Source organism: Sapajus apella, unplaced genomic scaffold (genome assembly GCF_009761245.1).
Source record: "Sapajus apella isolate SASKATOON/1434 unplaced genomic scaffold, GSC_monkey_1.0 scaffold3, whole genome shotgun sequence".
Classification (NCBI taxonomy): domain Eukaryota; kingdom Metazoa; phylum Chordata; class Mammalia; order Primates; family Cebidae; genus Sapajus; species Sapajus apella.
The window spans coordinates 58,710,734-58,721,566 of NW_022436943.1; positions in this window are offsets into that span (position 1 = coordinate 58,710,734).

A 10,833-nucleotide genomic window follows, 5' to 3' on the forward strand; every position below is an offset into this window, starting at 1 on the left:
ACACACACACACACACACACACACACACACACACACACAGCCTGTGTAGAATGTGGAAGCCATCCCTTCCCCTCCCACAGTTCTGCTGCTCCACAGATCCTCCATGCCGTGTCCATGCCGTCCCCTCTCTCCTGCCTTAGCTGGAGGCCACATCATTTCTGCGAGATGATTGCATCACCAGCAACACTCCTCAGTGGACTCCTCCTCGGGTGTCCACTCCAGTTGTAACCCATCTATAATGTGCCCTTTATCCTGCCTTCTATTAATCTTCCTAGAGTGCAAATCATCTCCCCAAAGGCTTACATCCGTTTACTTGCCTCCAGCATAATGCTCAAGCTCCTGGCTTGGCCCTGTGCCCTTCACCCTCTGACCCAGCCTCCCTCTCCGTGCTGCTCCACCCATATCCCATCCCCGCTGGACTCACTGTGTTCAAACACTGCAGCTTTCCCACACACCTCCATGGCCTGTTCTTTTCCATGGCGTCCAGGTTCTTCCAAACTGCAGTGTCACTCAGTCCCGAAATCTTCCCTGACCCTGTCAGAGATACTCCTTCCTCCTTCCAACATGTGCCCAGAGAGCCTGGCCCTTTCATGCACTGGATGGTCTCCCGCTGTGTGGAGGTGCTTGCCTCGTGTTCTGCCCTTCCCCCGACCCAGCGCCTGGAACCTGGTTCTGGATGTCACAGTGTCCTCATCCTTTGCATCTGCCTCCCTAGGTGCTTCCCCTGCCCAGGCATAGAGAAAGGTGGAAATCTTGTGGAGGGGAGGCTGTAGTGAGGAGCAGGGAACTTATATTTCTCAAGCACCTGCTAAGACCCATTGAAGTCAGAGCATCCTCCCAGAACCACATAAGGTGGGTGCGTGGAGCCCGAACTGGAAGATGAACAGCCCCCCAAAACCTCACAGCCACTGCCTGTGGAGCTGAGGTCTGAGCCCCAGGCTCGCCAGCTACTGCACAGTCTTCTGGGAGTATTACACCATCAACAGCAGTGCAGTCTAGACACATTTTTATAGCACAAAGGAGTACACTTTTATTAATTAACATAAGACTTTGTTGACAAGAAAAATGCTTCCCGTGTTCCCTGAAGGCATTTAGATAATTTTACAAATGGAAGAAATGTCGCAGCTTCAGAGATTAGCGATGCTCACTCTCTGCTCTGGGTCCCTTTCAAAATCCCAAACTCCTGTTGCCAGTGAGGGGGCCATTAAGAACGGTCCATCCACATCACCGACTCACCAGGAACACAGAGACATCTGCTAACGAACGCAGGAAATGCAGAAGTCTCTTCTACTAGGTTGCGTTTTTGCTATTTAGGTATCTTTCTTTTGAGGTAACAGACAAACAGGGATACAGAGATAAAATAGGTACATACATAACATTTCAAAGGGTTGGCATCCCTCCACCTGCCACGCTTCAGGAGCTGCTTTGGAGTGATGGGGTTTTCATGAACCCAGCATTGGCCAAGCCTGGAAATGCGGTGTCTGCTCGCCGGCACGTGGCTGGCTGCTGCAGGAGAAGCTGCTGCTGGGGTGTGGGGGCTGGCCTAACGGCCCCTGTGGGCTGTCGCTGTGGTTCTGCAGAAGGTGAGAATGGCATTGCAGGTGGCAGCTCCCTCCTGGCTGGCTGGTGTGCGTGGATCCCCTTGGCGTGCCAGGAAGCCTTTTCTTTTTGGAAACCACCCCTCCTTCTCTCTCAGGTACCCTTTTGTGTCCCCGCTTCCCATCTGGAGGCAACAACCACTGTAGCTGCCTCAAGACACATTCACACTGTGAGACCTCCTCCGTGCCAAACGGGGCCCTGTGGGTGACATGCCTCCCCGACGTCACACAGCTAGTGGGTAGCCCATCTTTGCAATGAAAACCTGCCATAGCCCTGGCCTTTTGAGGTGTGTTCCCCTCAAAGGCAGTGACCTCGGAGGGCAGGATGAGAACACGTACCGCAGCAGCAGGAAGCCGAGTGAAATGCTTGCTAAGGGAGAGAGTGTCCCCTACAGCCTAGGGGGCTCACCCATGGCTTCTCCCCTCCCACCAGCACGTGTGGCCAAGAATCCGTCAGCAGCCGCCCCTCATGCCTGGTGCACCTGAGGAGCATTTTGCCACATGCCATGTGAGTCACAGCCTGCCTGAAACTGCGCTGTCTCTGCTGGGGCTTTAGCCTCGGTTTCCTTGGCTGGTTCTCCATCTCCCTACCTGCTGCTTCCCACGTCCTCACCTGCCTGGCAATCTTCCTAGCCTTCTTCCTTCCAGAGGATTCAGGGCCCCTCTGGAGCAGCTCACTGGCTCTGGGTCAGCTGCCTAACACCAGGAGCCAAGAGGCAGACGCTGTTCTGCCAGTTTCTTCCAGTCCTTGGCCTCGTCAGCGTCAGACACGGAGTGTGTCCTGGCCAGCCTCAAATGTCCCATGACTGGATTGGTTCTCCAGAGCTAGGCTATGTTTTCAACTTCTTTTCCCTGTCAGTCAGCTAAGCAGCATGGAAGATCTCTCTCTGAGCCTCAGTCCTTTCACCTGTAAAGTGGAATTACTTCATTACCTACCTTAGAACATTATTGAGAGACTCAGAAGCATGAGATTGGTCAAGTGGGCCATGGACAGTAGAAAAGTTATAGGGAAAACGGCACCTGTGGCTCACCTAGTCATTCATCAAACGCTGATGTGCACCTGCTACCTGTCGGCCTGGGCTGGGGGCAGGAGATGTAGGGAGGAAGGACATATCCTGTCCTGAGCAGCTCACAGATTCAAAGGGAGGGAGAGAAGAGGGGAAGGTAGACAGGAGCATCAGACACACACATTTTCTAAAATCAGACAAAGAGCGTTTAGCTCTCTAGTCTAATGTGGTATGTCAGCTGAACAAAATTCAGAATGATCTCCTCAAACCAAATGCTGTGATGTGCTAATTTGTTCTCTACCCCTGACTTCCCCACACCAAACCCCTGGGGAAGCAGCCTGCAGCTGTCGAGGGGAGATCAGCATCCCTGCCCAAAGAGAATTCATCCCTGTCATGAAGACAGTACAAAGGGGATCGTCTTCTTCCCTTTATGGCCAGGACCCAGCTCTGTAAATTCATGGTTTCCGAAAATGTCAAAAGATGATCACAGAGGTAAGATCAGAATCTTCAAAAGCAGGAAACAAAAGGCAGCCCAGCGCAGGCAGCCGAGGCTCCTGCTACCAAGGCCTCTGGCCATGGCAGCACAATCTGTGAAGCATCCCTAGAGGAAACTTAAAAACCAAGCCGGTTCCTGGAGCGCTGGGCAGGACAGGCCTCCACCTGGGTACTCAAGGTTGAGAGCGATACCGTGTTCATCATGGAAACCACAAGCTGTTTCATGTGAAGAACACGGGCTGCACTAATCATTCCAAAGACCACACTGCCTTGATTGAGGTGAGCTGTTCCTTCCACCCCTTAATTCCTCCGTAGTTAACCACTGCAACTGTATTACAGAATATTTATTTCCCCAGATCTTTTTTTTTTCCTACACATCTATTATACTGAATAATTGAGGTTAAAATGTAGATACTTAAAAGAGTTCTTTCCTATTCAACAGTGTTAAAGGATATGCCGACTTCTCTGCTTCCACACAGCCAACAACACATTGCTTTGGGGCCACACATCTAAAACACTTTTTAGATGATTTCATTTATTGCCAAATAAACACACAAACATCCAGCTTTCTGGCTTTTCCCGGGAGAGTGGATGATCTGCAGCTGCAGCCTGCCTTCCATGTGCCTTTCTCAGGGGCGGCTGGGCAGCCCAGATCGCCCCTGTTCTCTGTTACCGGCAGCCAGCCTGCTTCAGACATTTGCTAGTAACTACTCGGCCTCATTTGCCATTTACGGTTGACGTCCGTGGCCCAGGCAGGGAGGCCTTGTCCTATACTTTGTTTTGTGGCACAAGGGAGTCAAATGAGCTAGAAAAAGTAGCAACCCAGTCCTCTAACTGAACCACAGGAAGATAGCTGCATGTCTCAGCAACACGTCTGCTTACGGCTGCCTCCTAGTCCACTGTGCACGAATGGGAAGGAGCGTGGCAGGACTCCAGATGGCTGCAACACCCCCACTAGGTTCCCTGGGTGGGTATGTGCCAGCCCTTCACTGGTAAGCTGCAGCAAGCCAGGAAGAAAGGGTCATCCCCCACCTCCCAGTCCTTCTGGTGAGAAAGGAGGGGCCCTGCCACAGCAGGTACAGGTGAGAGAAGAAGTCATTCCACCTGAGCAAGGGTCAGATGCAAATAGCTGACCCCTCCCCCTAAAGCCACCCAGCACCCTAGTCTCCCAGCAGCGCCGCCCTCCCTGCCTGGGGGGGCCTCAGGCTGTTCTCCGGCTCCTTTCTCGTCTTCGTGCCTTGCGTTAAGGATGCAGTGGCTACACTTACGCGGATGCAAGACATGTAGGTCTTGGGACCCTCTTCCTGCTGGTGCTCAGTCTCTCTCCATCCCTGCCTGCTCAAAAGGCATGAGAGATGATTCCCCTGCCAGAGAGCTGGCCTCTTTACCCAGGCTAAAGATTCCACCAGACACATAGCAGGTGTGCCAGGCATTCTCTGTGATCAGGGGAGTGAAATCCCCAAGCAAAGAGGCGTATGGTGCTGAGACAGGACCAGGATCTCCAGTAAGCCTGGACACCCAAGGGCACAGTGAGTACGTGGCCTTGCAAAACCCTAGGTTACAAACTCAGACCAGCCACTGCCTAACCCCTTCCTGGAGAGTCATTCCCACCACTCTGAGTATATCCTTGTTGGTTGTCCCTGGACGGGGGGGCCGGGAGGTGCTCCTGGAACACAGCGGGTCCTCCACAGCTGCTCAATGATCCTGGGAAGACGAGGCCGGGGAGAGGGAGATCTGTGAAGGGTAGAGTCAAGATGGGGGCTAGCCAGAGGGCTGGAGCCATGGCCTAATTCAGACTCGGGCACTGCCTATGCTAGGCCCAGGACACAGACATGCATTCGGGGCGTCTCATAGCACCCAGCACTCTGCCCTGTCTCTACGAAGAGCAAAGCCAGACTCCACAGAAGAGAGGGAGGTGCATTGCCTCTGAACTCAGGACCGCGCAGGTGCAGGCTGCACAGGGAGACACATTTCAGCTCAGGAAGAAGGCTGGAGATGGGGGCCCCTACCCTCCCAAGCCACCCTTCCAAACACCAGGGCACATGCCCTTGTGGCTGTGATGGGGTCAGTGTGGTGCGGTGGGCCTGGCTTTGTGATTTGAGGGCAGTCCCATAGCCCTCTGAGCCTCCATTTTCCCAGCTGACAAGTTGGGATGATAGCAGCAGCCTCATGGGATTTGTGGAAAGAAAGGAAGGAAAGCCTGGGTGAAGCTGGCCATGTCCCGGCACAGAGCAGGCACTGTCTCCGTCTGTCTCCCTGTCTCTGAGAAGAGCCCCACAGTCCCCTCAGCCTACAGGCAGGGGTGGCAGGTGGGGAGTGAAGTGCAGAGAAGCAGAAAGGGGAATAAAGGAAAGCAGAAGCCGCCCTCACTCCGGCAGCGAAGCTCCTTGTCGGCTCCATGATGACTTTCTATTTTTGGGTGGCAGTGCTCTCTGTGACCTGCTTTGTAAATAGATGCTTTGCAGAAATGGATTGGGGCCATCCTGTGGGGGAGGGTGTGAGAGGAGAAGTGGGCAGGGGACCAGGGGGCACCAAGGGGCTTAACCCTCTTCTTTCTCCAAGATGAGAGCTGAGCCTTGAGACATGAGAGCCAGGAGGGCATCAGTTGTTGGATGAGGGTTACAGAGTGGCCACCCAGGCTGTGCCCGCTTTTCTGGGGCCATTTTGAGGACATTCACTGCACAAAAGTTGTTTCCTCAATTTTATCAGAATTGCAGTCAATTCAGCTAAAAAGAAAAGGAAGAGGGATCAGCTGGTCATAGCCAGCCCAGCATAATAAAAAGGGAATCAGCCCCAGATCCACAAGGAAGAGAAAGGACCTAAGTTCAGGCACATTTTCCTGCAGGAGGTGCTGCCCTGGGTGCCCGTACACAGAGCGTGAGGTCTGAAGCCCTGACAGCTGGGAGCCACAGCCCCGCTTGACTCCTGAGGATCTGACCCTCCAAGATTCTCAGGCTTGTCCGAGACCTGCAGCAGGAGAGCACAGCATTGGGATGGAGGCCCCTCCGTCTGGCCCCACAGCAGGAGCTGCTGTTGCTGTGCCTCCCAGGTGCCCTCTGACTCCCAATGGGCATCGCATCCCAGCCCTGGCCCCTGGCCCTCTCAGATGGCAAGCGAGGGCTGTGACAGGCACCACCTCTGGGGCAGGTCACTTACAGATGATGCGCCTTCTCTGCCCAGCTCCTCTCTGAGGGGACAAAGCCACCTCCTGCACCCCAAGAAGGGGCTGAATGGCTGCCGGGACTTCCCACAAATCCTTCCGGACCACAACACAAGTGGAAGTAGCTCTTCATGAGGTGACCCTGGAGACAGAGGGCTTTTTATGTTTGGTTTTGCTTTTGGGATCGCCTGTTCTCATGAGTGCAGACTCCTGGGTCTGTGTAGCTCCCTACTATGTTTTCCAGTTATGGGTCCTAAGAAAGTTCCAGATGAGCCACGTCCACCCTCTAAACCTCAGTTGTCTTGTGTGGAAAATGGAGGGATTGCTATAAACCTGTTCCAATCCCTTGCACCTTGTGGCTCTGGGGGTCCCAGGGCCACTCTGCTTCTGGCCCAAAGCCCTGGACAGGCACAGAGAGGACAGAGAAGGTGGGGCCACTGGGTCGGTCGGGGATGGTCCACCTCTCTGCCTAGTCACCAGTGGCCCTAGTGGCCCCTCCTCTCTGCCTTTCATTTCCTCCCTCCCTCTCGAGCCTCACAGTTCAGCAACAAAACCAGGTAACCTATCCAGGCTCATTTCTCCAATAGAAAATCTAACAGACACTGCCAGTGTCCTACCAGATACCCTCTCAGCCACTTTTGAGAACACCAGAAGCTCTGTGGACAACCCCTGCACACATTGGTGGCTTCCTGCCTTGAGTACTGTGGTTCAGTCTGCCTTAAGAGTGTGCCCACGGAGTGATACCCCTAGAAGTAATGCTAAGCCAGTGAGAGAGGGCATCCGGTGGGTGGCTCTTGAGTGCCCTGGGTTCCTTGCCTCTTGCTGTGAGAATTCAGAAGCATGTTCCGCCCCCAATTCTCAGAGGGACTGCTGTGGGACTAAGACCCAGACTCCTGAGCAGTGACTTCACAGAAGCACATCCTCTCTCGGCCTTTGTCCTGTCCCCCAGCGTCCCCACTGTCCCACTGTGCTTCACCAGATAACCTCCCAAGTAAACAGTTTGCATCCTGTCTTAGGGGCTGCTTTGGGAGAACCCAAACTAGTAGACAGAATGATGTCCATTCTGTAAGGCCTAGAAGCCATAAACATGTTATGTCACCTGGCAAAGGGGCCGGTATAGATATGATTGATAAAGGATTGCGAGGTGGGGAAAGTATTCCCCATGATCCAGCCCCACCCAGACCCCAATGTAATCACAAGGGTCCTTCTAAGAGGAAGGCAGGAGGGCCAAAGTCAGAGAGAGCAGATGTGAGGATGGATCCCAGGAGTGGAGTGATGTGCTTTGATGATGGAGGATGGGCCCATGAGCCAAGGAATGTGGGTGGCCTCTAGAAGCTGAAGGAGACATGGAACAGAATCTCCCCTAAGGCCTCCGGAAAGGAACACAACCTGCCCACAGCTTGGTTTTTGCTCATTGAGACCTATATTGAACTTTTAACCTACAAAACTTCCAGAAAATAAACTAGTGTTGCATTCGGACACTACGTATGTGGCAATTTGTTACATGAGAAATACACAAAACTAAGACCAATACACAAAACCCAAAGCCCACGCTTTGGAGCAGGGTGACCTGCTTTGAATTACCTGGCTTTGCTAACCAGCTGGAAGGCTTTAGGTGAACTCTGCAACCCCTCTAACTCTTGATTCTCTGACCTGGATTTTCTGAGAGATTTATATGCTTAAGAGAAGACTTAGCAAGAAGTGGGTAAGAAGAAGAAGCCAGGGAAATTTATTTTTCATTTCCCTTAAACGCCAGCAACATTTTGCATTCTGTGTAGAGAAAACGTGCCATTTCATTGCCTCTGAGGAGAAATATATTGCTCCTGTTAGTTATGTAGTTGAACTCAGAGAAGTTGGTGGATTTTTATCATTTGTGTTTACTTTTGTGCTTTGTCTTACCCCTCATAAAAGGATCTGTGGATGCTTTCCAGCAATGCGTGCATGCTATACATAAGAATGAAAGGAAGAGGTGAGAACGTGTGGGGAAAAAGCAATTGGGGTTGAGGAAATGAGATACAGGGAGGAAAGTGTGATTGGAGGGCATCATGCATACCATAAGGCCTAAAATGGTCCCCTGAACATCCTGGCAGCCAAGGCAAAAAGGACTGAGGATAACTGCAAGGTTCAAGTGTCCAGAAGATACCTCCTTTGGGGTGTGTGGAAGAACCCACAGGAGCATCCCAGCAGCCTTAGGAGGCAGGGGCTGGAGGGAGGGTCAAAGGCAAAGGGCAGGAAGGTGGAACCTAGGAACCTTCCTGGAAGAGGCAGTCCATGCTTCGTCTTGCAGAGGAGAGGCAGAGGTTAGAGGAAGAATGAAGGACAGTCCAGGCAATGAGAGCAGCATGACCCATGCCTGGTGAAGAAACAGAGAGTGTGTGCAGGGCATGCAAGCAGGCCATGCCTCAGGACAAGGGTGGGGCTGAGGCTGGGAGGAAGGGAGAGCTCCATCAAGAAGTTCTGCAGCACTTTGGTGCCCGGCTGAGGAGCTACAACTTGGCTTTGCGAACAGTGAAGGGCCCTTGGGGGTTTGGGTCGGAGATGCAACATCATGAAATCCACATTTTAGAGGGAGCCAGCTGCTATGTGGAGGGGATCACTGCCGCTGGAGTCAGCTCAGGGCTCTCGCAGCAGTCCTTGGAGACAGAACACATTTGTCAAATCCTCAGCTCACTGCCCCAGGTGGGGTGGGGAATTGTCTAAGGGATGTGCAGGAAGAATAGACATGCAAGGACTGGCATAGCCCATGAAGCCAAAGTTCTCCCCCGCCCCATTCATCAGCCCTCTTGACTCACCTGGTTTCTATGGCCCCAACCCAAGGTAGCAGATGAAGCCCAAAGCATATTCCCAGCAACATGGAGGCCACCATGTCGAGCTGTGGTTGGCCCAGAAACCCCGTGCTACCCTCAAACCCTAAACCACCTCATGCCTGGAAAGCTCCATGCATAGGAGCACATGCTCCCTCTGGCCAGAGAAGTAGCTCTCCTCTCTCCCTCCTGTCTCCACAGGATGACCAGAGGTGCTTTTCCAAGACAGGCCAAGCTGCACCAGCTGGCCCCACTCACTCTTAGACACTCCTTCCCCTTCTTCTCAGCACCCATCAACCCTGGCCCCAGCCTGCCTCTCAGCCTCCACCCCATGCTGTGAATGCTGCCAACTATGGAAGGTAGGTGATCAGGTCCCAAACTGGAGATGAGCACGCGTGGCCTGCTGACCCTTCCTAAGCAAGTGTGGGCTGGGGCCAGGATCTAACTTATCTCTAGGACTCCACAAGCAGCTCTTTCCACTCTCCCAGCTGACGACTGCTGCCATGACCTCGCCAGTCCTGGCACCCAAAACAAAGGCAGCTTGTTACGAAAAGCACAGGCTCCGGAATGGGACTCCAATCTCTGCTTCGCCTCAGGGCTATCCACATTGCTTTGGGCAGGTTATGCCACCTCTGTGTCCTCTCAGCAGGTCAGGCTGTAAAATAAGAGCTCAGTCAGATTTGGTGTGAGGATCAAATGAGAGAACAGGAGAGATCTCGGTCCTGAACCTGATTCTCCAACTGGGTCCATGCCAGCTGGACTATCACTATCATTTCCTTATCTGTTTAGCTGCTATGAGAGCTGGTGAGGGCTAAGTGGAAGTGCCCTGGGGACTCTAGAAGAGGAAGGAAGGAGAGCGGAAGTCTCAGGGGATCAGCAGTGTGCCCAGCACTTTGTGTTGGCTGAGATGGGACAGGCTTGCTGGACTCTCACTTTTCAGTGCCGGTTTTGGAGATTTCTATCAGTTAGAAACCTTTTATTTCCAAGCCCCAGAACAACCCAGAACATGCTGGCTCTCAACCAAAGGGAATTATTGATTCAAGTAAGCCAAAAAAGTCCAGAGGATAAAGCTAGCTTGTCTCTTAAATCTGGCCCCTGGGGGCTGGTGCCATTCCTGGACCAACTTCTCTCTCCCAATCTCAAGACAGCCAAGCCTCCTTCCAGTTGAGATCTAGTCACCCTTACCCAACCAAGACTCTGCAGTCCATTCTGATTGGACAGACTTGAGTCACATGCCCCGGCCAAGACTCTGTGATGCACTCTGATTGGACAGAATTGAGTCATATGCCAGCCCCCAACCAATCACTGTAGTTAGAGACCCTTACTAACCAGGACTCTGTGATATAGTCTGATTGAACAGTCTTTAGTCACATGCCCAGCCAGGACTCTGTGATGCACTCTGATTGGACAGACTTGAGTCACTGTGCTAGTCCACCAACAAATTGCTATAGCCAGAGAATTAAGACTGTGAGGAGTTCCAGAGGTCATGTTCTCCAGCCCTGAGTCTGAGGCTGAGGTGAGGATCACTTGTACACCAGCAGCAGAAATGGGGCACAGATGCCCCATCTGGGTTGCCGTGGGCTGGAGTTACCAGGAAAAGCTTGGTGGAGGCCATGGATTTCTGAAAAAGGCAAGGTTAAAAATGACCCAAAGGATGACAGGGAGAGAACATTGCAAACGGATCTTCAAATCACACCCCTTTCTCAAAATCAGTGCAGCCCATCTGAGAGTCTGGTAATTTGGTGCCTCTAGGCTAAGTTGCCAGATTT